This window comes from Calidris pugnax, unplaced genomic scaffold, assembly GCF_001431845.1.
Source record: "Calidris pugnax isolate Ruff unplaced genomic scaffold, ASM143184v1 scaffold107, whole genome shotgun sequence".
NCBI lineage: Eukaryota > Metazoa > Chordata > Aves > Charadriiformes > Scolopacidae > Calidris > Calidris pugnax.
Window position 1 is genome coordinate 1,413,612 of NW_015090901.1, and position 25,945 is coordinate 1,439,556.

Below are 25,945 nucleotides of genomic sequence, written 5' to 3' on the forward strand. Positions count from 1 at the left end.
AGGTAAGATTAAAAATAAAATAAAATAAAGAAATGTAGAGACTAGAAGCCTTTTTGAATAGAAAACACTGAAAATGCAGCATTCAGATACAGTAAAAATAAAAAAAAGACACAAGTAACATGTTCATTCTGTATGACAAGAGGGTCTACACTGACTCACCGGTGCAGCAGTTCTCACTTCATTGTAGGACAAGGGCATTACAGAACAAAAAATCCAAAAAATTCTTTATCCAAATCTATCAGTTGCAGGTTTACAGAGAACTCATTAAAAACTGGTCCCAGAGAAAAAAAAAAATAGGTTTTTTAACATGTCTAATACAAGACATACTATAACATTAGCCTATCTGCTAGTTCATATTTAAAGTGTATTGGGCAGGAGGAGGAAGCGACCTGTTATGCATGAGGATAAAAGTTAACAAGATCTGCCAACCGTCTTCACTACAGACTACAGTTAAGCTGGAAATTCCTCTGCTCTGAGATCATTCTTTGTAATCCACCTAACACAGTAAAGCAGGATGAGGAATATTTTCCTTGTTGGGGATCAAGCAGGTTTTTCAAGAATTTTTGACCACCTGCTTATTGAAATACACCTCAGCAGAATCCAGCAAGACACACAGTAAAAGTCCTGGGCTATAACTGTAGGTTGCCCGTGAGTAATTTAAATGATTTCTCTAGAAAATTAGTTTGGCACACTTACCTGTCAAGACACAGGTGAGAGCAATGGTGTCAAGATTCAAATCAAAATCTAGCGCTCTCTCATCTCAGATTCCTGTAAAAAATACATAAAGAGGTAAAGAAGACTGATATGTGGAGAAAGAAATTCAGTGACCTAATGGCGACCCTATTTAAAATCTTTAAAGCAGAAATGCTTATGGCATGAAGGGGATTTTGATATGTTAGTTGGTAAGAAAGAGAGGAATTTTATCACATTACAGATTTCCAACACACTCCTCATGCTGTAATATAAATATTGCACATAGCTTTGCAAGGGGAGAACATGACATAACTTCACTTCAGAGTGCTTCTGGCAGCATGAAGGCAGTACAGAGGAAAAAAAACAGGCTCTTCTGGTTATCAAGGAAGACATAATTTCAGGCCAGATCTGACAGAAGGTGAAAGATGCTGCTCTGTTGTTTCCCCACGGACATCCTCCTTGATTTAAGCCTTGTCGAAGCAATAAGCGTCCTGGGCATGTGCATTTGCTGAGAAACCTCAATTTGAGCAGCAAGATGCTTGGTTTTTTCCCCAAGTCCACCTGAGATGCAGAAATTAGGGTCTGCTGTTTCCAATGCCCCAAAGAGATTCCCCAAATCAGCAGACACGTGCTGAGCATCACAGTCCAGCTCTCGCACATTAAGGGCTGGCCTGTAGCTCACCGATAAACTCTGAAGTTTGTATGAGTAGGCTCAAATTTTATTGCCTTCGTTGACAGGTTGAAGCTCATGTTGGACAAAGTTTTGCTTATCATGTATTTCTTCCTTTTACAGGTATAAATGGTGAAAAATCCAGAGATTTCCATTAAGAAAGGAAGTTTGACAAATTTTTTACTTTCTGGTGTACAGCGCTCCATCAAAAAGTAACACTAGATTATGTTACATCTGTTACTTCTAACCACATTTAGAAGTCTAAACAGGCACTCTTTATTAGACACAAGAGAAGTGTAAACCAGTCATGCAGCTCCAGAGAAGATACAGAACATGACCATAAGTAAAACTGGAATTACTCAAGGATAATTCTGTGAACATCATCGGCACCGCACCATTTACTCCAATATAAATAAAAACTGAATTCACCTCAAATTCACCCCTCTTTATTCTATGCTTTATTAGACCCTTCCTGCTGTGCACATCCAAGTAATAGTTAATCCGTATATGTACACGTATACTTAAATATTTAAATATGTTTTCAGTGTATATAAACTCATTATTTTAAACAGTTTGACATATTTTACAAAAAATAACCTATCTAAAAAGTTTGAGTAGGAAGAAAATACTCATAAATCTGTCTCCAGCACCTACATAATTCTGCTCAACTATCTTACAACAACAACAACATCAACAAAAAGCTATTTAAAGACATTTCCCACACTGAACTACTGTATTTTGTACCATGTAGGAGTAAGCTACATTTTTAGAGCAGGAGATATAAACATGATCTCCACAATTGTGAATGTCATATGAAAGGTAGAAACATGGAATGGTTTGGGTTGGAAGGGACGTTAAAAATCATCCAGTTCCAACCCCCTGCCCTGGGCAGGGACACCTCCCACCAGACCAGGTTGCTCAAAGCCCCATCCAGCCTGGCCTTGAACCCCTCCAGAGATGGGGCAGCCACAGCTTCTCTGGGCAACCTGGGCCAGTGTCTCACCACCCTCACAGGAAAGAATTTCTTCCTGAGATCTCATCTAAATCTCCCCTCTTTCAATTTAAAACCGTTACCCCTTGTCCTATCACTCCACTCCCCTCATAGAGCATCCCTGTAGGTAAGGAAAGATTATCAGCTGTTTTCCACAAGGCAAAAACCAGAATCCACACAAGGAAAGAAGTCAGATGATTAAAAGCAAAACAAAATCAACTACTAACCTAACAGATTTCTTAATCTCTGAGAGACAGGATAAACTGCTCCCACTTTTGAACCACCCCTTTCTCATGCACCAGCTGTTTCTAAACAGATCCAGAGACAGTGGAGGAAGAACTACCTGAGCCTGGAAATATCCATCAGAGGTGAAACTTTCCAAAGTTGCTCTCACATACTGACAAATCTGCTCAACATATTCAAAAACCAAAAGCTTTGTTGGTTTCAGGAAAGATTTATAACTCATTCAATTTTGGATAGATACTGCTAAGATTTACTAAAGGTCTATCAGCAGCAATTGCCTGAACCTTAAGCAAATATTTGGGGACTTTGTTGGTAAACACCACAACTAACAAAAGCAACATAAATGTTAAGCATTCAGCTACTAAATACCCCACAAAAACAAAGGCTACAGAAATTCATTGCAGGGAATTTTGGCACTTCATTGTGGAAGAAAGGAGAATGACAGCTGTTTGTTCTGTTTGAATGCCAAATTCTTTTATCCCCAAAAATTACCCAGCGACAGGACTCCATTCTGCATTTTGAATTCCACCGTACTCTCCAGAGCTAACCCTAAGGATATGAAAATCAGCAGCTGTTTCTAAACAGATCCAGTGGAGGAAGAATTACCTGGGCCTGGAAATATCCATCAGAGGTGAAACTTTCCAAAATTGCTCTCACATACTGACAAATCTGCTCAACATATTCAAAAACCAAAAGCTTTGTTGGTTTCAGGAAAGATTTATAACTCATTCAATTTTGGATAGATACTGCTAAGATTTACTAAAGGTCTATCAGCAGCAATTGCCTGAACCTTAAGCAAATATTTGGGGACTTTGTTGGTAAACACCACAACTAACAAAAGCAACATAAATGTTAAGCATTCAGCTACTAAATACCCCACAAAAACAAAGGCTACAGAAATTCATTGCAGGGAATTTTGGCACTTCATTGTGGAAGAAAGGAGAATGCCAGCTGTTTGTTCTGTTTGAATGCCAAATTCTTTTATCCCCAAAAATTACCCAGCGACAGGACTCCATTCTGTATTTTGAATTCCACCGTACTCTCCAGAGCTAACCCTAAGGATATGAAAATCAATGTGAAAACCAGTGCTTTGCCAAGAGCTAGAAAAAGCTCTTTAAATGAGAGCATTTGTATATCACAAATTCATGGAAACCAAATTAAATAGTGCTAATACTGACTTCTTAATGAGGCTGGGTGAGGTTACACGGTGGACAAAGACACCATCATTGGAAAATCAAGCAACTGGCTCCTCCTCTGTTCCTGCAAAAGGATTCTCTTAACACCCATAAAATGATAGAATCGTCTAGGTTGGAAGGGACCTTAAAGATCATCTAGTCCAACCATCAACCTAAGTCTGATTTAAAAAAAAAAATAAAAAATTACACAAACCACTAAACCATATTCCTGAGGAGCATGTCAATCCATCTTTTCAACACCTACAGGAATGGTGCCTCAACCACTTCCCTGTGCAGTAAAAAAAAAAATAAAAAATTACACAAACCACTAAACCATATTCCTGAGGAGCATGTCAATCCATCTTTTCAACACCTACAGGAATGGTGCCTCAACCACTTCCCTGTGCAGCCTATTCCAATGCTGGATATATGCAGACAAAAATTATTAAGTCCCCCCCGATACTGTTTTTTCTCTCTTCAAGCACAGACAGGATCAGTAGAGCAGAAGCTCCTCTTCACTTCAGAGCCTCCGATGCATCCCTAAATAAATCTCTGTGCCGTGAAATCCCAAGGTATTTGCACATCTCTAGTATTTCCTACCGCAACAGGTTTCTCCTCCAGACATTGCTTTCATGTGTGGCTGGGCAAGGGAGCATGGACGTGCAACGGCTCATCCCTCAGGTGACACACCAAACACAACAACGTGCCTTTCCCTCCGTGGGAGCTCGAGCATGGGTCTGTCCTATATCTAATTACAATTTTTAACATGATTTAGTGACACGGTTTAGTGATGTGGTTTTTTGCTTTTGTCAGAGTTAGGTTGATGGTTGGACTAGATGATCTTAATGGTCCCTTCCAATCTAGACAATTCTATGATTTTATGACACCTAATTACAATTTTTAAAATATTTAGTGACATGGTTTAGTAATGTGTTTTTTTGTTTTTGTCAGAGTTAGGTTGATGGTTGGACTAGATGATCTTAATGGTCCCTTCCAATCTAGACAATTCTATGATTTTATGACATAAAACCTTCAGAGATTTCTGTTCCTTTAAAAATTTTAGCTGAAGTTGAGCAATCAATTCAAAAACCCTTGGAAAGCAGAAGGAGAGGGACAAGGAAGGAAGAAAATTGACTAGAAAATAAAGCTATTTTCTTTATCAAATCAACCTGAAAAACGCCAAACCGTAACTTTAAGCCAAAACAGAGCCGAACAGTACAGTTAGTTACTTCCACGTGACTCAGTGCTGTACTGTGAAGAGATGTGACATTTTTGCAGTGTGCAGTGTAGCAATAGTAAGTGGGTTCAGGGAGCGGTGGAGCCGTGGCCATGCAGTATTTATAGTTCTCTCTCCTTGGCGCTGCTCCTTTCCCCCCCCAGGGGTGAATTCGCCGGGACACGGGGCGCTGCAGCTGCTGCCACCGCTGCAGGAAAGCCTTGGCCGAAATGGGCAGCCACACAATCAACACTCCCAAAAGGGACACGGGTCAAATCTTCCCCCGGATTTGGAAAGTTTCAAAATTAGAAAGGTTCCGATAATTTTACAAATTGTAACGAGTGGAATGAAAACGCCAAAATTTTCTCATTCCTGTTTTTTCATGGTAATATATACCTTTAAAGAACCTTCTACACACGAAGGTAACCTTGTTTGTGGGCATTTCTCTATGCTTAGGTGCACACCTAGGAAAGTTAAAGTTATTAAGTAATAAGAGCAAAGCTCAAATAAATTACACTGCATAGACAAAGCATGTCTATAAGCTCCTCGGCAGACAAACATGCATTTATTCTACCTCACCCAAACACAAGTCAACAAAAATCATACAACCATATTGGCAAACTGGAGTGAATATTCCTGCGTAACGCTGTTTCAACGCCAGCGTGACCCCAGTTTCTGTTCTGAACTGGTTCCCAGCTCAGCAGCCAGCTTATCTGCACAGATGTCTGCACAGCCACAGAGAAATACCCATCTCTGGAAATTTATGAGGATGGCACAGAGAATGGATATACTGAAACCCTCAAAAAATGAAGCGTTTGGGACTACGCAACTAAAGGATTAGCACATTTTAATTAATACAATTTAAAACAACACATTTCATTAATTTATCCCTAACTTTTCTGAACACAAACAGCCCTCAAAAATCTTAATGCTATCACAGCATCCTAAGTGTTTTCTATATTTTCATGTACACAAAACCAAGTTATCAACCTTGAAGACCCTCTTATTTGCACATAAGCTCACAATATTAGCAGCTTCTGAAATCAAAGATAATTTCTATGGGATGTCTACAGAACGTGAATACCAGAAAGGTTCACATGACTATAGAATACACGACCCAGATTAGTAAAAAAAATTGCTAAAACAGTTCAGTTACGCTACATGAAAGTACTAACTGCTGCTTTAACAGTACACTCATATAATTTATAGTGAGCTGAAGGCACTTTGCACTGTAAGGCTCCAGGCAGTCCATTAGTTTAGTAATACTCAGAGACTCCCAGACGTCTTTAATACTAATAGACCCCAAACACGCACATTGAATTCTGTATTTTTTTCCCCATGTTAAATTGAGAGCTCAAATATGAAGGTAAGAACTAGGACCAAGGCTTGTGTCTCTGGTCCATACATACATGATGGATTTGAATGCTGCTTTAGAGAGACTTAATAAGCAAACCTGATTTGACTCCAGCCCAGCAACAAGGCAAAAAATGAATTTAGCATGGGAAGAGCTCGCTGAGATTTTCAGAGACTGCTATCATCTCATTCTGCCATCCCATAAAGCCAGAGCAAACAAAGAAAGTCTGTTCACAAGGTTGAAATGTGAACAGAATCAGGAAAACAGTTAGAGAAAGTGGAAGAATAGTTATTGTATTCATCAGGAGAGACCATATTTGGGCATATATTTAAAATTCAGAAGAGAAAGAACTCCATATGGACCTTTTTAGAACTAAATATGAAGTCTACAGCTGCTTGAACACTTACTGAAATGAATTCACATATTTGTGACTCTCTTGGTTTTTTGCTATGCTCGACTACTCTAATCTTTTTTCCTCAGCAGCCTAAACATAATGGCTTAAATGCTTGTATATTATGTGGTGGCAGAGAATGGTCTTCAGAAATGCCAGATGCTCTGCAGCTTCAGATTATTCCCTACTTATGGCAGCAAGTTCATGCTACCAACAAAAAACCAAAATTTAATTCCTGTCCCAATACAGACAGTATAAATATGTACTGCTAATTTCACATACACTAAAGAACAGAGAACCCCCCCAGTGCCACATGTTGCCTCTTCAAAGACACTTAACAGACACAGGAAAAAGGCAGCATCAAGAATCTGGGCAAGAGAATATGCTAAAATTAAACAAGTTAACACAAAACCAGAGATGTTCCACGTGAGTGCAAAGCACAGGTACAGAAGAGACCCCTCAGCCACCCCTTCCTACCCAGGCACTAGTCAGCTTCTCCCAGTTCCCTGGACATGGAGGAGGAGGAGGGAAGACAAGGTGCAAAGCCAGGAGCAGGACATTATCCCACCCATCTCAGGGTCATCTCAGTGCCCTGTTCAGCCAACCCACATCATTTCCACGACAGACTCTGCCTGGACCGTGCAACAGCAGAGGACTAAACGAGGGCTACTTTCACTTTTCCTGGAGTTTTGCGCAACATTCATGACCCCACTGGGACCTGTGTTATGGTTGACTTGACCTTATTGGCCCTTATTAAACCTGTTGCCAAATCGCTTAGCAAACTAAATAGTTATTAGACCTCACTTAGTAGTTTTGACCTGCGTGCAAACTGTTGATCTCTTAACACCTTGGCCAAGCATAATGCAGTTGGCCCTTATTAAACCTGTTTCCAAATTGCTTAGCAAACTAAACAGTTGTTAGACCTCACTGTCAATCTCTTAACACCTTGGCCAAGCATAATGCAGAAGGAACAGCGCGTGGGTGAAGTTAAGAGTATGTGCAAATCCCTTGCTGAAACTCAGTGACACACTTTTGTCTTTGCTCCGTGGCCACACAAGTGGAGAACCACTGGCCAGAAGATTACGACCCCTTGCATTTGGAAGCCAAAAGGAGCATGTGGTGCTACAGCATCAGCATATGAAGCAAAACCTTCTTAGAGTCATAGAATTGTCTAGGTTGGAAGAAACATTTAAGATCATCCTGCCTAACCATCAACTTAACACTGACAAAAAACATCACTAAACCGTACTGGAAGCCAAAAGGAGCACGTGGTGCTACAGCATCAGCATATGAAGCAGAACCTTCTTAGAATCATAGAATTGTCTAGGTTGGAAGAAACTTTTAAGATCATCCTGCCTAACCATCAACTTAACACTGACAAAAAACATCACTAAACCGTATCTCTAAGCACCGCGTCTACCCATCTTCTAAATACTGCCAGGGATGGTAACTCAGCCACTCTCAGCAGCCTGTTCCAAGGCTTAATAACCCTTTCAGTGTAAAAATTTTTCCTAATATCCAATCTAAACCTGTCCTGGTACCGCTTGAGGCCATTTCCTCTTTTCCTATCACCTGTTACTTGGGATAAGAGACCGACCCCCACCTCTCTACAACCTCTTTTCAGTTCTTGTGACAGCGAGAGCCAGGAATCTACATATTAGATGTACCAAAGCTCAACAGCCTGAATAAATGCAGAGTATAGTAACCCTTTAGTAAACTCATAAGAATATGAGCTGATATAAATACAAATCTATCAGGGTCTAAGAAGTTTCAAACTCCTGTGTCTCAAAAGAAACTGAATGTAACTGATTTAGGCAGAATTTAGGTCTGTCGTACAAACATTCCCCACTTTTAAGTAGAAAACAAATAGTCAGGGGGTTTAAACAGAACAAGCACATTAGTAAACTCATAAGTGTATGAGCTGATATAAATAAAAATCTATCAGGGTTTAAGAAGTTTCAAACTCCAGTGTCTCAAAATAAACTGAATGTAACTGATTTAGGCAGAATTCAGGTCTGTCGTACAAACATCCCCCACTTTAAAGTAGAAAACTATAAATAGTCAGGGGGTTTAAACAGAACAAGCACAGTAACCAGCAAAAATCCTCCCCAAATTCAAAATGCTGCTGGGCAGTGCTGCTGCCCAAACAGTCTTGCAGATCTTCTAATTCAACGTGACATTGCACTGCTTTACACCAGAGATTTCCCAGGTACAGGACCTATAGCAGGAACCCTGAGGGCAACAGCTTTCCAGATTTCCCTCCTCCTCTCATAAAGTGGGACAGCCACAAATTCAGAACATACCACACCTGGCTACCGGGTTGTCTAACAGATTACTTAGTGTAGTAGGACCTTCATTAAAAAGGTCCCTTTAGGGAAAACACTTGAAGAGTCAGGATCAGTAGGTCTGGCAAGACATTTAAATAGCAGTTACGTGCCAAACAGTTGGACTGACCATCACCTGAAGCAGAGCATGGTTTAACTTCATTATATATGAAGTTTCTTGAAATCTCTGAGCACATCATCACGTAAGGAGAATTCAAACAGGAAGAGACCACATGAAGCATTTTTTTCGCTGGGCACTTCACTAAAGGACAGTCCATAGACACTAAAACGACTGCAGGATACACAATACTCAGACTGAGCGTTAAAGTCAAGCTCAAAAATAAAACATAGATTGCCAGCAATCCTTTTCCATCCCCCTCAAAATACCTGGACATCTTGCTAGTAGTCTATGTGAAACCTGTTCAATGCCTATGTTCAGTACTTCTAAAACGAAACATTTTCATTCCAAAGTGTAAGCTTATGGAAACTCATGTTACTAGGAAAGCCAAGATGTACAAAGAATAATATAATTCCAAACAGCTTAAATTCTGAGTTTATGATAAAAAGAACAAAGACTAGAATCAGATCCTGCATTTTTGTTGCCTGCTCATAGTAGGTTAAAAAAAAAAAAAATGTTCAGTTACAGAAAGAAAAATACCTCCTTCCTATGCTTACCTAAACATAAAATGGCAATATAATTAAAGTAATAAGTATTACTGCAAATTATAAGCAATCAGTGATGAAAGAAAAATGTGTCATCCTCAGTTCATGGCTCATAATTATTTCATTTCCCGAATACTGCAAAATCCATGATAACTAATAAATAATAAAAGCTTTTTGAAGAGCCAGAAGGTGCTCACCTTGGATGTAATTTTTCATGTTACTCATCAGATCTGTCCAACTCAGTGAAGTCAATCCTAAATTTTGCACTGTAAAATTTCTACTCTTTTGTTCTATGACAAGGTGGGCAACTTTGAAACTTGAATTCACAGAAAGACTTGTACCCATTTTCTATCTATACCTATTTGGAGTCTAAGTCTATCCATTGTATCTACCAAACAAAAACAGGCTGCTTGTTTTTTAGACTTCAGCACATTCAAAGGGTTGTAAATGTTACCAGCTGTTGACCAAAAAGAAAAAAGAATATATTTTCAAGAAGTGAATGAAATCCACAGATTATGGTTACCTAAAAGGAAGAAATAGCCTTAATCTACTCAAACTAGCAGAGTACTGTATTTGCTGTGTTTTCAGCAGTCCAGATGGCTCCATTTTATTTACATGTACCATCTAAACAATCATTACTGCATTGTGGAAACACTATTTACCGTTTTGACAACAGGAGGGAGATTATTCGCCCCAGTTATAAATCACAGATCACGGAGGGCAGCTGCAGCCTCTGTTTCTTTATCATTCTCTTAAAGACAAGAAATTCAGTGAAAGATGGGAATGTATTAACCTTCCTGGCTAAGCCATGGTAAGTGTAGAGAGGTGAAAGATGGAGTAATGAAAGGGGGAGAAACCAGAGTTGTGGCTGAGCTGTGCAGGGAGAGTCAACCTCCTCAGAAGTAAATTATTCAACTCCAGTGGTGTGAACACACAGGTCAATCCATTCCCATTCGGTTCAGTTTACTGGCAACACGTTTAGGGTGGTGTAAGAGGCCAGGATTGTTAGTATTTGAGGGATGCCGGGTTAAAAATTTGGTTAAGAAGAACATCTGCCACTATCAGAAGAAATAAACTAGCTTCTATCATGCCAGCAGTATTTAAAGGAAATAGAAATGCAAGATAAAATGGAGCAATATATTCCAAATAATATGATCAACCTGCCATGGAAGATTAAACTGTTCTTACTATAAATACTATGACAACCATGTTAATAATAAAGAAAACATCTGTGCTAATTTAAAATTTTGTTCAGGTTTAACAGGTAAATCACCGTGCATATAACAAACTACAAAGGTTAAGAGTTCCTGCCGCATGATCTCAAGAAAATTCATCAGACCTAATTAATCTAATGGTGCACGGCCTCTTCGTTGAGAAAATTACAAGCCAAACAAACAAGAAAAACTGAAAATCACACAAAACACAAGGTGCTCAGCTTATCCCAGTTCTCCAGGGATATATTTTTTGGTTCCATTAATATCATGCAGGGAAAGATGCCCTTTAAATGAGCAGCATGTGAGCCTTTTCTTGTGGCAGATTTCAGGCAGACTCCGGAGACACTTCACCTCCCCAAATGCAATAATTTGATTCAACAGGATCTGGGACAGAGCTTCCTAATCCAGCCCTGGATTTCCTTGTGAAATGTGGTGAGCTGGAAGGGAACCAGATGAGGAAATAAAACCAGAAGAAAACATGAGCATCATAACGTGCTACAAGCAGAGCTTACCATGAATGGGACTTGCCAGCATAAATAGGTATTGCAAGTGACAAAACATTCCCAAGGATTTTTTCAGCTGCCTAAATGGGATTATCTCCATATACGTTGGAGAGTATTCACCAAGATTAGACTCATTTCTATTACAACACGTGCTTATGTGCTTTAACACAGCAGATATTTAGAGCAGAAGCAGATCTTAGGCATCTGTACCGACAATACGTTGTCTTTTAAATGAATAGTTTTACTCCAGGACAGGATTCTCTTCCTTCCCTGACGAATACAGGCAGCAAACACACAAGGTTCAATGAAACTGGAAGCACAACAAATGGGAGAATATAAAAGCTTTCCACAACTTGCCAATTCCTAAGTCTTTGCACATTTTGGATAGCCACACGCAAGCCACGCATTAAGATCTCGATCTCAGCTCAAGACAAACAGGTATCAAGTTTGAGTCTCGTTAACAACCCAGCGTCCTCAGGGAAGTCACTGTTCCCAGGCAAACACACCTTCTCTGATAAAGGGATGGGAGAAAGGAGAATAAAATCGACAGATGTACATAAATCTCAGTGGAGATCTGAAGTTAGACGAATAAAACCCATGCCAATCAACCAAATTATGCAATGCTTATTTACTTTTGCCGAAAGTACACTGAAATTCTCACAACAAAAGAATTACACCGGGAAAACAAACCCCTGAGAAGGCAGCCTCTGATATTTCATGAAAAGGACACTTGACTCGCTGTCTCCAGTCGAGCACTCGTGAGACACAGACGTGCTGTACTGACTGCTCCTCATTAACATCTCAGGGATGGTGTTACCTGTTTGTATACCATTACCATGCCAAGACATGAGCTTTGAACTGGTGTACCAGTGATGGACTGGTTTTACTCTCTGTAGCAATGCTACCTGTTTGTATACCATTACCGATGCCAAAACATGAGCTTTGGACTGGTGTATCAGTGATGGACTGGTTTTACTCTCTGTAGCAAGGCTGTTGCACCAGCCCAGTTGCATCTCCCCACTGCCCAGCTGTTTCTCCTCCATGTGGTTAGTGCTGTCCTTATCCCCATGAGCCTTCCTTGGCTTTTTGCTGGTTACATGGAGAAGGCAACCTCTGATATTTTAAGAAAAGGACACTTGACTCGCTGTCTCCAGTCGAGCACTCGTGAGACACAGACGTGCTGTACTGACTGCTCCTCATTAACATCTCAGGGATGATGCTACCTGTTTGTATACCATTACCGATGCCAAAACATGAGCTTTGGACTGGTGTATCAGTGATGGACTGGTTTTACTCTCTGTAGCAAGGCTGTTGCACCAGTTGCATCTCCCCACTGCCCAGCTGCACCTCCTCCATGTGGTTAGTGTTATCCTTATCCCCACGAGCCTTCCTTGGCTTTTTGCTGGTTACATGCTTGGGCTGATGAGGCAGTTTGTACCACCTAGGATGATTTGGCCCATTTATTATCAAAGTGTTGAATTTAAGGTCTACTGACTTGTAAAGTAAAAAATATTGTCCCTAAGGAAAGGCTAAGAGACCTGGGTCTGTTCAGCCTGGAGAAGAGAAGACTGAGAGGTGGGCTGATGGGGCAGTGTGTACCACCCAGGATGATTTGGCCCATTTATTATCAAAGTGTTGAATTTAAGGTCTACTGACTTGTAAAGTAAAAAATATTGTCCCTAAGGAAAGGCTAAGAGACCTGGGTCTGTTCAGCCTGGAGAAGAGAAGACTGAGAGGGGATCTCATCAATGCTGAGCAGTATCTAAATGATGGGTGGCAAGAGGATGGGGTAAGACTCTTCTCAGTGGTGCCCGGTGACAGGACAAGGGGCAACAGGCACAAACTGGAACATGGGAAATTCCATCTCAACATAAGGAAATACTTCTTTACTTTGAGGGTGGCAGAGCCCTGGAACAGGCTGCCCAGGGAGGTGGTAGAGTCTCCTTCTCTGGAAATATTTCAAACCTGCCCAGATGCATTCCTGTCCAGCCTGCTCCTGGTGACCCTGCTTTGGCAGGGGGTTGGACTAGGTGATTTCTAAAGGTCCCTTTGAGCCCAGACCATTCTGTAATTTCGAGCACTCGTGAGACACAGACGTGCTGTACTGACTGCTCCTCATTAACATCTCAGGGATGGTGTTACCTGTTTGTATACCATTACCATGCCAAGACATGAGCTTTGAACTGGTGTACCAGTGATGGACTGGTTTTACTCTCTGTAGCAAGGCTGTTGCACCAGCCCAGTTGCATCTCCCCACTGCCCAGCTGCATCTCCTCCATGTGGTTAGTGCTGTCCTTATCCCCATGAGCCTTCCTTGGCTTTTTGCTGGTTACATGCGTGGGCTGATGGGGCAGTGTGTACCACCCAGGATGATTTGGCCCATTTATTATCAAAGTGTTGAATTTAAGGTCTACTGACTTGTAAAGTAAAAAAATATTGTCCCTAAGGAAAGCCTAAGAGACCTGGGTCTGTTCAGCCTGGAGAAGAGAAGACTGAGAGGGGATCTCATCAATGCTGAGCAGTATCTAAATGATGGGTGGCAAGAGGATGGGGTAAGACTCTTCTCAGTGGTGCCCGGTGACAGGACAAGGGGCAACAGGCACAAACTGGAACATGGGAAATTCCATCTCAACATAAGGAAATACTTCTTTACTTTGAGGGTGGCAGAGCCCCGGAACAGGCTGCCCGGGGAGGTGGTGGAGTCTCCTTCTCTGGAGATATTCCAAACTGACCTGGGTGCATTCCTGTCCAGCCTGCTCCTGGTGACCCTGCTTTGGCAGGGGTTGGACTAAGTGATTTCTAAAGGTCCCTTTGAGCCCCGACCATTCTGTAATTCTCTGAATCATCACAGAGATATTTAGCACGTTAGTGTAACTTCATTTTTTAATACCAACAACACAGACCTGGGTGCATTCCTGTCCAGCCTGCTCCTGGTGACCCTGCTTTGGCAGGGGTTGGACTAAGTGATTTCTAAAGGTCCCTTTGAGCCCCGACCATTCTGTAATTCTCTGAATCATCACAGAGATATTTAAGCACATTAGTGTAACTTCATTTTTTAATACCAACAACACATCTGAGCCACGGGTATAAAATCCTTGCTCATGTAACATGTTGCAGTAAACGGAGTTACACCAGGCATCAATTTGTTTATTTGTTTGGAATTTCCAGTAAGGATCTACTGCACAGAACGTCACCTATTATTTCCACAGAGGATTTATTCCACACTATATTCCTACTCACAGTATGAATGTAATTCAGGGTCTTCAATTTTTTTGCAAAGTTGGATTAGTCTAAAATATAGAAAGCTTTTATACAATTAAAGAAAGCACATAATTTTTTCCCTGCCTTTCAAATCTGCATCATGCTGCTTTTTGTGATATGTTTCTTCTATTCACAGCTTGTTCCCTTCACTGGTTTTATCTGCCTATATACAGGTTAATTAATCTCGTCCATGTGACCTAGTTTTGCTATCCACAAATTTGTTTGTTTACCCTATAAATGCTATGAAATAATAGTGATATATTTCTTCTATTCACAGCTTGTTCCCTTCACTGGTTTTATCTGCCTATATACAGGTTAATTAATCTCGTCCATATGACCTAGTTTTGCTATCCACAAATTTGTTTGTTTACCCTATAAATGCTATGAAATAATATAATACTAAGAAAATTAATCCCCAAAATATAAGGTATTGAAAAAGTCATATACATCTATAAAGACGCTCAGGTACTACAGATCCCTAAATCAGCTGTACAAATATATAGCTTGCTATATGGAGAACTGACCCTCCATGCAGAAAAAATAAATGTTAATATGCCCCAAAGCAGTATAAGACCATGTAGCCTGTTAAGTGAATTCAAATATTCATATACACAGGGTACTTGTAAGCTCTGTTTGAATGATCTTTACTCTGAGAAACAGAGTATTTTGATGCAAATGCAGTCTCAGACATAAAAAACCCTTCCTTTCCTCCCCCTGAAAATAAAAGGTGTACGTCTGTCAGGAATTAAGCAAAGCTGATGCTGCATGGTGTCACCCTGACCTCAGTTACAATTCCAAGGCACGTCACAGGCTTAAAAAGAAAGAAAAAAAAAATTATCAGGAACTCTGAAGAGCACATTTGTGCTCTTCTTGTGTGTGTGAAGGACGAAAATACTCATTTGCTGAAAGATGTATATTGTTGCCATTGGAAGGAAGAAATGAATAAAAGCAGGGAGCACAAAATAGCTGTAAAAGCCACTATTGGCAAGAATCCACAGAGTAAGATCTGAGCAGCTTGACCTCTCTGATCTGTCCCGCGGGATTCCCAAGAGAGCTCTTCCTCCAAAGAACAGCTCTGGGTCCTGTTTCCTCCAGGGAGGAATCACTAGCTGCCCACGGAGCTACATCAAATAGCAAAACTTAAATCACTCTCCAGGTGTTTCCAGGTTAACTTTCAACAAGGTCTAGGAGAACTCTGAAGGGAGGAAAAAAGCTGGCTGCAGGGAGCAGCAGGAGAAAGCGATGACTGGGTACGAAAATGGCAGGTCGAACATGAAGTTGATAAATATGAAGTGACTTGGGCAAAAACAGCTCTACACATACAGCAATGGAAATCGAGCTAATTACTGCCACTCAAGACAGACAGTGTTTTGCAAATGTCAGTTTTACATCCTGCATTCACAAGATTAACTAGAATATTAGGAAAGAAATAAAGAACAAAACAAAAGATGTTAAATGACTTTATGAAAATGCAAAATGCAGGTCCTGGCCCTGCATTTCACATAGTCAATGCTCTCCCTGTCTTCCTCTCCTTCCTCCCAGGCTTGAAAGGGCCAGGATAGAACTAGAAAAGGTACAGAAAGTTGGCCAAGAAAATAAATACATAAAACAGCTAGTACTCACATAAGAAAAAAAATGTATTGCAACTTTTTAAGCCTGGGGAGAGTTTACTGAAATATACGTACCATTATGAGTGCCTGGAGAAAGCAAATAGAGTACTTAGTGCCTCCTCTAATAAAAGGAGTAACAAATGACAAGTGAATCTCACAAGCTCAAAACACACTGTGAAGCTGAGGAACCCACTGCCACAGGATGCTATTGGTCACCGAAGCTCAGCACATGTTCAAAGCTCAACTGAACATGTTCCTGGAGTAAAACTCATCAAGGGCTCTCAAGATACTGCATCACTGCCTCGGTGAGATTAATGGGCTGTAGCTTCAGCTGGGAGAGACACCATGAATCCAACCTATCTGATGTTACCTAGTCAAAATCTGTTTTGGTACCACGTTAACAAGCCCAGCAGCCATGGCCCAGTTTGGCCGTACCAACAATAAGGACTATGGTTACAGCAGTATTTTTCAGATAAGTCTTCAGAGGACAAATCACACTAGTATCTCACGTGCCTCATTAGTACCAATAAATGCAAACACAATAGTAAGCAACCCGAATTAAGTATCATCGCTAAGTGCCACCAGAATCAGTTGTTAATGACCTATTAGCATCATAATTAGCAAATTGGATATTTATGTTTACTATCTATCATTCAATTTGCAAAAGATATTTTGAATAGCTTAAAACACAACATTATCAGTAAAAAGTCCCACCTGAGATGTAACATTTTCAATTAAGAGGTTACTGAGTTTCGGCATCATGCACTAAGGTCTACTTGTGGAGCTCCTTAATGCTTTGAAAACCTGTATTCATAGAAATATTGTTTCGGAGAGAGAGAGGGAAAAAAAATATCCGATTCTCTTCTCCACAGATAAAATGTCTTCAAAAAACCATGCTGTCAATGGTTTGTTGCCAGTGTTGACCAGGTTTCCTCACCATACCAAGGCTGAGGTCTTTTTAAACCCTTATTAGAAGCTTCATCTTGGTAGTCACATGCTACAAAGCCTACACAGGACGATATCCACTGTGCAAAAATGTATCTGTTTTAACCCAATTTAACAATTTCAACTAGAAATTTCCATTTTTAGCTTTCATGTTGCAGAACTCAATGAACAACAGTTCCACACACACTTAATCCACCACTTGCATGATTTTGAAAACCTCAGCTCTCTCTCACTCAGCCTTCTCTTCTCCAAACTGAAGTCACAGCTTCTTTATTCTTCCTTTGTATCTCGTCCAACTCCACTACATCCTTCATGAGATACAGAGATATATAGTACTAAAGAATTATGTCACACTAAGTGTGCACATAGCAGAAAAATTATGCCCTCAGTCCTCTTCTCAGGACTTTTCTGTTCATGCCTAGCACAATATAGACATCCGAACATTTAAAAAAAGCATTCTTTAAAATTAGAACTTATATATCATTATATAGCAGGTATCGGTATGTAATCCATCCCTCCGTGGCACAGGTGACACGCAGACATCTGAGACCCCGAGAAAACAAATCACCTACCAGCTTGAGTTCACCAAGTAACTACAAAACTGACCTTTAAATCAGCCCCCTGAAACAAACGCTCAAAGGCCAGAATGAGACGCTGCAGTATATTTGCCCTATTCTTAAAGTCTTTCCCTAAGCATCAGATACTCATCCAATAGACTTAAAAAAAAAAACAACAACCTACTTTTACTCACATTAACCTCACTATACAAACTGTTTTAAACAATGTTACTGATAACCCTGTGAGGCCTTTTGCTGGTGAAGGATCACACAATCGTACATGAATGTTGGAATTCCATGATTCAGATGAGACTTCCAAGGTTTTGTCTATACGTCTCTCAAATCTTGAGTATATTATTTCAAACCTATATAACCTAATCCCCTATTACAACACTGATCACTCACGTTCAACCTGAAAACAAAGAATGCAGCTACAACATACTGGAACTGTTATTAAAGGACAGCCAGCATTTGTGACCATCCCTATAACCAGTTCTAATGCACGTATCCTATAGCTACACACTACCCTCTTTCCTTGCACGGCATAAACCAGAATAAGCCCCAGAAAGTTCAAAGGATGATAATGTTCAACTTTCAGCTTCACTGCTCTTTGGCTCCTCTAGCTCTAGGACTGTTCTGCAAGGGAACCAGTCGTGCTCCTTCCACCCACACCCAGCCCCGAGCGATAGCTGCCCTGTCTTTCGCTTCCCACACTCGCCTGGCCTGAAGGTTTTTACAGCTTCTACTTTTAACAGCCCGTTAAATTTCTGTTGAAACAGGGAGAAGACTTTTACCAAAGACTTTGGTAGGTAACGCTTCCTTTATCGCATGGCCAGCAATGACATTTACAGCAGCAATCTCCCCAGCAACTCTGGAATGCAATCCAGTAAATAATAAAACACAGAACGGGTAAAGGTTTTTTTCCTGGCAAGGAAAGAAGTGGATGTCAATGCTCTGGGTAAGACAAACTAAACCTAACTTACATATTTCTTTTGCCATAATAAAACCCTATTGAACCAACTTACCTTTGTTTGCAGCTTCTTCTCAGGAGTATGCTGGTAGAACTAAAATAACATTTACTTTAGTAGAACTAAAAGTCAGCACAAGCTCTTCTTCTGCATACTTTTCTGATCTTGAGTTTAATGCACTACACAAAAGCCTGTACCTTACCAATGCCTAATTTAGGGATCACTGTCATTACTGCAGCTTGGGATGCTATAGTTTAAAATAAAAATCAAAAGGTTCCCAATGCACATAACTGTCAGCTGCTTACACACAATTTTACTTTCACTGCTTTTGAAACACATTTATTCTCGATCTTTTCAAGATGTTAGAAACAACTGTTCTTAGGGCACCGCACTCCTTTCTCTTTACAGAAACCAGAGCACTTCACGAAACACAAACCACCTTAATGACATTATTTGGGAGACCTCCCTGAACAGTCCTCAGGGCAACATGGTTCACCGTGACCTGAAAAATCACGACAACCTTTGTAGCGGCAGTACACGGAAATGTAATTTCAAGCATTCCAGTGAGTTTTATACATTCCCAGAAGTGATGATACCAAGAGTCTCTCCATTTACCTCTAGAGCAGCCCCAGCCAGGGAACGCAGACATCCTGGTGGCATTCATCCCACCAAACAACTCAGTGCACTGAGAATATTTCTGACTAGTGTAGTGAATCTTCTGAAAGCATTTTAATTCAGTTAGGCTGTCAGGAATATGCCACACTCTGTCCTTTTTAAGAAAGCCTGAATTAAAGGTGTGTCCCCATTATCAGCTAGTCCATTAATTAAATGATCCACATCCAGAAACTAGAGCAGGAATTTACACCCCCTGTTCCAGACCACCATTTCTCCCCAGCTTTGTAACCAGTCCATACTGGGTACATCCTGACTCCGGAAAGGATGCCAGGGCTGCAAGTTCTTTTAATAAAATGCTTTACCCTAATGAATAAGTGATTTTGCTCTCTCTCACACACACAGGTGAATTAATGAAAAAAATTTGGTGAAACAATTAACTGATTATCATCAGCAGAAAAACCTGTGTGTAACATTCACTGAATAAATTACTTTAGGAAAAATAAATTCAATTACACTTTTTCAGCTTCATAAACTGTTTTCCAGCAAGCTTTTAGCTGACCACATCAGGCAGATCAAATACTCGGCAAATTAGGGCCAAGCAGACATCGAGAAGGTGTTAAATGCATTCTCTGCCCCTAAGAAAGATAAAATAGATGTAGGTATATTCCAGCAGGTATCTCTTATTTGTTCTTACAAGTGTTCAGTGACAAAGACTTCACAAGCTCCCTAAGAAGTTTGAAACTAAAATAAGCATTAACCAAAGCACCCCTACAGACACAGAAAGAGTACAAGATGGAATATCCACTGTACCAGCCCCTCAGACTTTCACACGGCAGGAATATTGACTATACAAGACAGTCATGAAACAAAAATCTACCTTTTTTTTTCTCCTGTAGCCAATTGCAGCTAATATTTATGGTTACCTAATAAACTCACTTCAATGGTTCCATGACTTTTTTTAAATGCATGACAGTATTCAAGTATTCATATGAACTTATTAATTCATTTTGAAACATTAGCATAGTTTGAACTGACAAAATTATGCCCAAATTTTTTAACAGCAGGATTGCATGTACTGATTACTTTCTCCAGCAATATTGCTGGGGTTTGGGTTTTATTTTCTACATTACATTTAAACCAGACAATTTTCAAGGCATAACCAATGTTCTCTATGGTATGCAGCAGGATGAAATGCCACCTGTTTGACACCTCTAGGTGCTACTGGAGCACATTTTTGTATATATTTGCAACTATCAATACAACATTTGTATACAGTTTGTGAGAAACTGCTAAAATTAATCCGTGGGTGAAGCACAGGCACTGAGTACACTGAAACACAAGAAGTTTAGGACATCAGGAACTTGCACATCAGCCAGAAGTGCCCAAGGGGACTCAAGTTCTCCTACTGATGTGATTCCACAGACTCAGTGGAAAATTACTTTAAGCAGGAATTAAATTCATTTTTGTTAATATTCAATACTGAGCTTTATTTTCTTGTTGTTTTGCATCTGTGAATCCGATTCTAAAATTGCAGAATTTCTCTATTATCAGGGAAAGATGTAACATATACATGGAACTCTGAAGTTCTTATCTCTTAACCAACTGGTATATAAAGAAAGGTCTAGAAACCAAGTTATCTTGTTCACTCTTCTGGTCACCAGCTGAATAGATGCCTTTCAGAGATGACCTTTTTAAAAGTTTGTGTACGTGATGCTTCTCACTCTACTAACATTTCAAAATCACAGTTAATTACTGAGAGATTAGAACAGAATAAACTGTTTACAAAAAAACATTAAAGAAAGAAAAAAAATCACAAATTTCCAAACTAAAAAGCTAAAGCTACCATCTAGTTTAAGCAGTTAAAAAAATTAAAGATGAAATTAAAAGAGAAATTTAAAAGTAGTTTTCAAAGTGAGAGCTGAAAGAACTGGAGAGAAGCTGAAATACTGAACAGTAATTTCATTTTAAAAAGACAAAAACAGCTGTAGCCAAATGGTAAGAGGGCTAAGAGGGAAAAAAAATAAGAACAAAATATTTTGCAAGAACACTGTGGAGCAAGGCTTAGGTTAATGATTACAGATATGCAACATAAATTACAAAAGGCCATTAATTAGACTATATTTCATGTGACCATTTTACACTTGTAATAAGGACATGCGGATACCTGAGGATCTCAGCACAATATTATTTTCAGTTTAGGTTAAAAAGTATAGAATCTTACGAATCAATAAATACGAATATATTGAATAAACCACTACATGTGTCATTTTACACTAGGCAATAATCTGTCACTGAATAAAAATAGTGAGCATGAATAAAATTGTACAAAAAAATGTCGGGGTGCATTCTGCGCTAAAAGTGTATTATCGAGAACTGGGAACATGGTTAAACTGCTACATTCAGCATCACTACCATTGTATTTTTGTCCCATCTGGTTTGGCAAGTAAGGGAGCTTTGCAAAAAGGGAAGCAAAAAGTAGTTTGATGAGTTTAATTTCATGGAGTTTTACACCTTCTTTGTCCATCTGAAGTCTCGTGTGAGAAAAGTTTCATAGTAATCCTCAACGTTTTAGTCCAGCTTTGTTGACAGAAAAGAAAGTCATACCAAATAGGTGGATTTCCACAGGAGACAAAATTTACCAAGGAAATGTTTAAGTTTCCAGTTGAACTTTAAAAAGTGGTCCTCTTTCTTTCTTCTGCCTTCAAAACACGCAGAAGGTTTTTATTTCAGGAACTCATTAAAAACGAAGATCATGTCCTCAATAAAAGGGAAGGCAGAAAACCATCAGACACAAGAACACTGGTGTTTATAGACATTTGGAGTTCCAAATATAATCCACTGGAAACCATAAAAACAGTGACACGCTATGATCCAACTCCATGGGATATTATCCACTGCACTGACATGGCACAGCTGTGTGGGAGGTATCACTCTTCCCAGGAGAAAAAAAATGAAGAATATGGTATTACTGGAATATCAGAAGGGGATCAAGAGAAAGGAGAAATGTGAAAAAGCAAAATACTACCTTGGACTTTTTTTTTTTAATATGACTTTTAGAGACCTTGATATATTTTCTTCCATGTGGCATTTAAAGGCTGTTTCACAGTGCCTGCTCTTTGCATTAACGCTTGCAATTTTGAAGTCGGCTCTGGGGTGGCATAAATAACTGACTTCAGCAGAGATGCTGGCACCAGCTGAGCATCTCAAAGGATGTAAAATAAACACTTTTGTTCCTCAAATGTTTCTCATGGGTTTTCAAATCTAAAAATTTCACATTGCTTTATTCTGCACATTCATTTTGCAGATGACTGAGAAGCTAAGCAGTGTTCATAGCGATAAAAAATGTTACTTTCCGAACCTGACTGTAAAAGCGCAAAGGGCAGAGTAAAAAGCAGAATTTGTCAAAAGCTCAGTTCTTCCATGATAACATTTTCAAATATTTGTTTAGGGGTAATCTTCTCTATCGGGTAAACACCATGCTGATGGCGAGGCGACACACACTTTGCTGGTTCAAGCAGCAGGAGCACTTAAAAAAAAAAAAAAAAAAGGCTTTCTTCTGTAATGCTTTTTCATCAGATGGAAAAAAATGGCAAGTTCAGTTCAGTTTTGCAGGTGGTGCTGGCGATATTTACAGAGCACAGATAACACCTCAGCTCCAGGCTGGTAAGCTGGCAGACATCAGAGCATCAACTGTAAGGATGGTACACAGTGACTATCAGCAGCAGTGGGAATCGTGGAAAACCTTGAAATTAAGGTCAGGTTGTGGGAGGAGAGGGAGAGAGGGACGGCTGCCTCTCTGTCACCAGCTCTCATCCCTCACACGGCCGTAACCACACAAAGGACAGCACAGGCAGGATCTCAGACTTACAGGAAACAGAGAAAAAACAGCATCCGTGGGTGCAGAACAACTTCTGTGGGGTGCAAGGCCAGGAGGGATATTTAGTGCTGACCCTGAGATTGCTCTGCCCTCACATGAGAAACCTCTTCCCCCTGTATGACCTTACCTCCTGTCCGAGAGAGGACTCGTTCGTCTGGCAGGTGGTGCCCACAAAAGGTGAGTGTGCAGACCACTTCTCTGTCCTGCTGGGATTGTCCTTTCCAATGGGAAATGAATGGATCAAAGTGGATATAACAGGGCTGAAAGTGAGAAACGGGAAAAGCGTTAAATTTCTGAGGGCTGTTGACTTCCCAAGAAGGTTTCGGGTCCATTCTAGAGAGAAGATGGTAGCAAGTGGAACGGTCAGCCTTCCACCTGGAAGCTCCTCAGATCCTCCCCTCTCAAGCCAGAGTGTCCCAGGGGCACAAATACAGACTTTTATGGGATATGGGAGCTGGGTTTGCCATCCCTGTGAGCTCAGGTGGGAGAGAGAAACTCACCCTGGCAGAGATCACTGTGCCACATGGAAAGAAGGGGTCTTCAGAAGGACCATTCTCTATTCACCACTGAAGGCACTTAAGCCACTAAAGTTACATGAACCCAAACACTTAAGTAAATATTTTTTAAAGCAGTAAAGCCCTTTAAGCCACTCAGTACAGGTAACAATTTTGCCTTGATTCCTGTCCCTGCTTCTTTCCTTGAGTCTTTTTACTTGAGTCCTCAGATCCTTCCTCTCAGCAACCCACAGCTGACACATCTTGCTGATCCTAATATGAATTACATGCTTATAAACTGTAATTGCCTGCAGGAGACAGCTAGACAAGCCTTGACTACCAAAAAACATTGCCATTTAATTCTAAACTCTTCAACTTTTTCAGGTCTAATCAGTATATGATAGGAGAGGGGTAATGACTGAGCTGAATTAAGGTCTTTAGGTATATATCAGCTTTTGTTGCTCCCACAATTTCAGCTTCTGGGATTTAATAAAAGACATTCTTACTGCAAAATATGTAAAACAACCATGGATAAAGTTAAAAAAAAAAATAACTGGCCAGCAGTCACGTGTCTTTTTATTATTCCCAGGAAGAAACAACAGGTAACAAAGGATATGTGACTATCAGTAGTAAGAAAGGTTATAATCTTCTTGCTTATGTTTTTAAGGCTATAATATGCCTATCTTAATATTTCCTGGAGAAGACAGAAATTGTACAGTCCACTGCCCTGATGGTAGGATCATTCTGCAGCCTTATTAAAGTAATGTATAATAACAAAACTAATAACAATATACTACACCAAAGTCACGTCCTATGAGAACACTGTCTAATTGGATAGATATCATTTAAGAAAGATATAAAGTTTCATATCGCTACAGTCATTTATAGTCTACTTAAAAATCTATTTTCAGAAATAATGGCTACAGATATGTATACATGCTAGGCTAAATTAATGGGCCAAATTACTGAGCTTGCTACAGTGATGGCATGCTGTAAGGGGAACCTAATTGGAAAGCAGCTGGTCTAAAAGAGCTACTGGAAGATTTCCACAGGTCAGTTACCTGCCAGTTTCAGATTTACTCTTCCTGCTAACATCGCAGCTATAAGGACATGTCCTGGGAGTAACCCAAAGGCTGGCAAGTGGCACAAGTTTTATTATGTTCCATTTTTGATCAGATCAGGTCTTTTGAAAGTCCTTCTCTGCAGGGGAGGCAAATCAGCAGGTGTCCGATTCCTCCCCCCAGTCTCCAGCACAGCCGTGGGGCAGGACTCCAGTGGGAATCCCTCCAGTTCCATAATTTCTTAAGGGGCATTATATGGTGAAGGAACTCACTGCACTCTTTATGATTAGGTGAAAAAAATCTCCATCTGTTAACAGTGGCCAGTAAAACATTTGAAAATAGCGGGGAAAAGAGAAAACGCTAATACATAACAATTTTAACCAAAATGCAACTGGTTTCCATTAACGCACCCTATTCCCACCATTCTCTTTCACTGGAAAAGCTGCTTTCAAAATAGACACACGAGGAACGTCAATGTAATTCCCTAACAGCCCACTGCACATCACAGTTTCTGCCACCAGCCCTCCTTTCAAAATAGGTTGATGGGATCCGAGCACAGGCTTTTCTCATTACAAAAAGCATCTTTTTGTACCCAGAAAAGTCTCATCTCAAATTCTTTAATTATAAGCCCGGTTTAATTATAGCCTACATTTTGGTTAAAAATTAGATTGGAGCCAGTGTACAATGCACTGTCAGTGACACCTTAAGTGACACCAAGATGACTGGTTCAGATTTCTTATTAAAAATATTCTGAGAGAAGACACTGAGAATGTATCCCAGGAAGAGACAAGTCACTTTGAGTCTTTTACACCTAAGTCAATATCATGGACTTACACCTGCAAAATTGACTAACTGTGACTTTTACAGCTAATGAAGAAACTGACCACCAGTTCAAATGGAAATGCAGAAAGCCAAAGGGTGTATAAGAAGTAAAGCTAAATTTGAGGAAGAATTTTACATTTTTTACAGGGCTAGAAATAGAGACATCACTTTTCACCAGCAACAGAGGTTCTTTTACCTTTGTTTTACCTTCTTTTATCCCTTTAGCTGGATCAAATATGTGGCATTCTAAGGACTTGTCCTAACACTTCTCTTGTTGCCTTTTCCACAGATTATTTTA

The 25,945-nt window shown here is 40.0% G+C and overlaps 1 protein-coding gene across 1 annotated transcript in view; it reads right to left on the bottom strand.

Moving 5' to 3' along the window:
* SHANK2 (SH3 and multiple ankyrin repeat domains 2) overlaps nucleotides 1–23,531 on the bottom strand; it is a 407,914-nt gene extending 384,383 nt beyond the window's left edge. Inside the window, exons 1-2 of the mRNA XM_014948851.1 lie at nucleotides 23,398–23,531; nucleotides 697–768 (exon numbers count right to left, since the gene is read on the bottom strand). The gene's annotated coding sequence lies outside the window, so the exon portion shown is untranslated. The remainder of the gene's footprint in view (nucleotides 1–696; nucleotides 769–23,397) is intronic.
* Nucleotides 23,532–25,945: the final 2,414 nt, after the last annotated feature.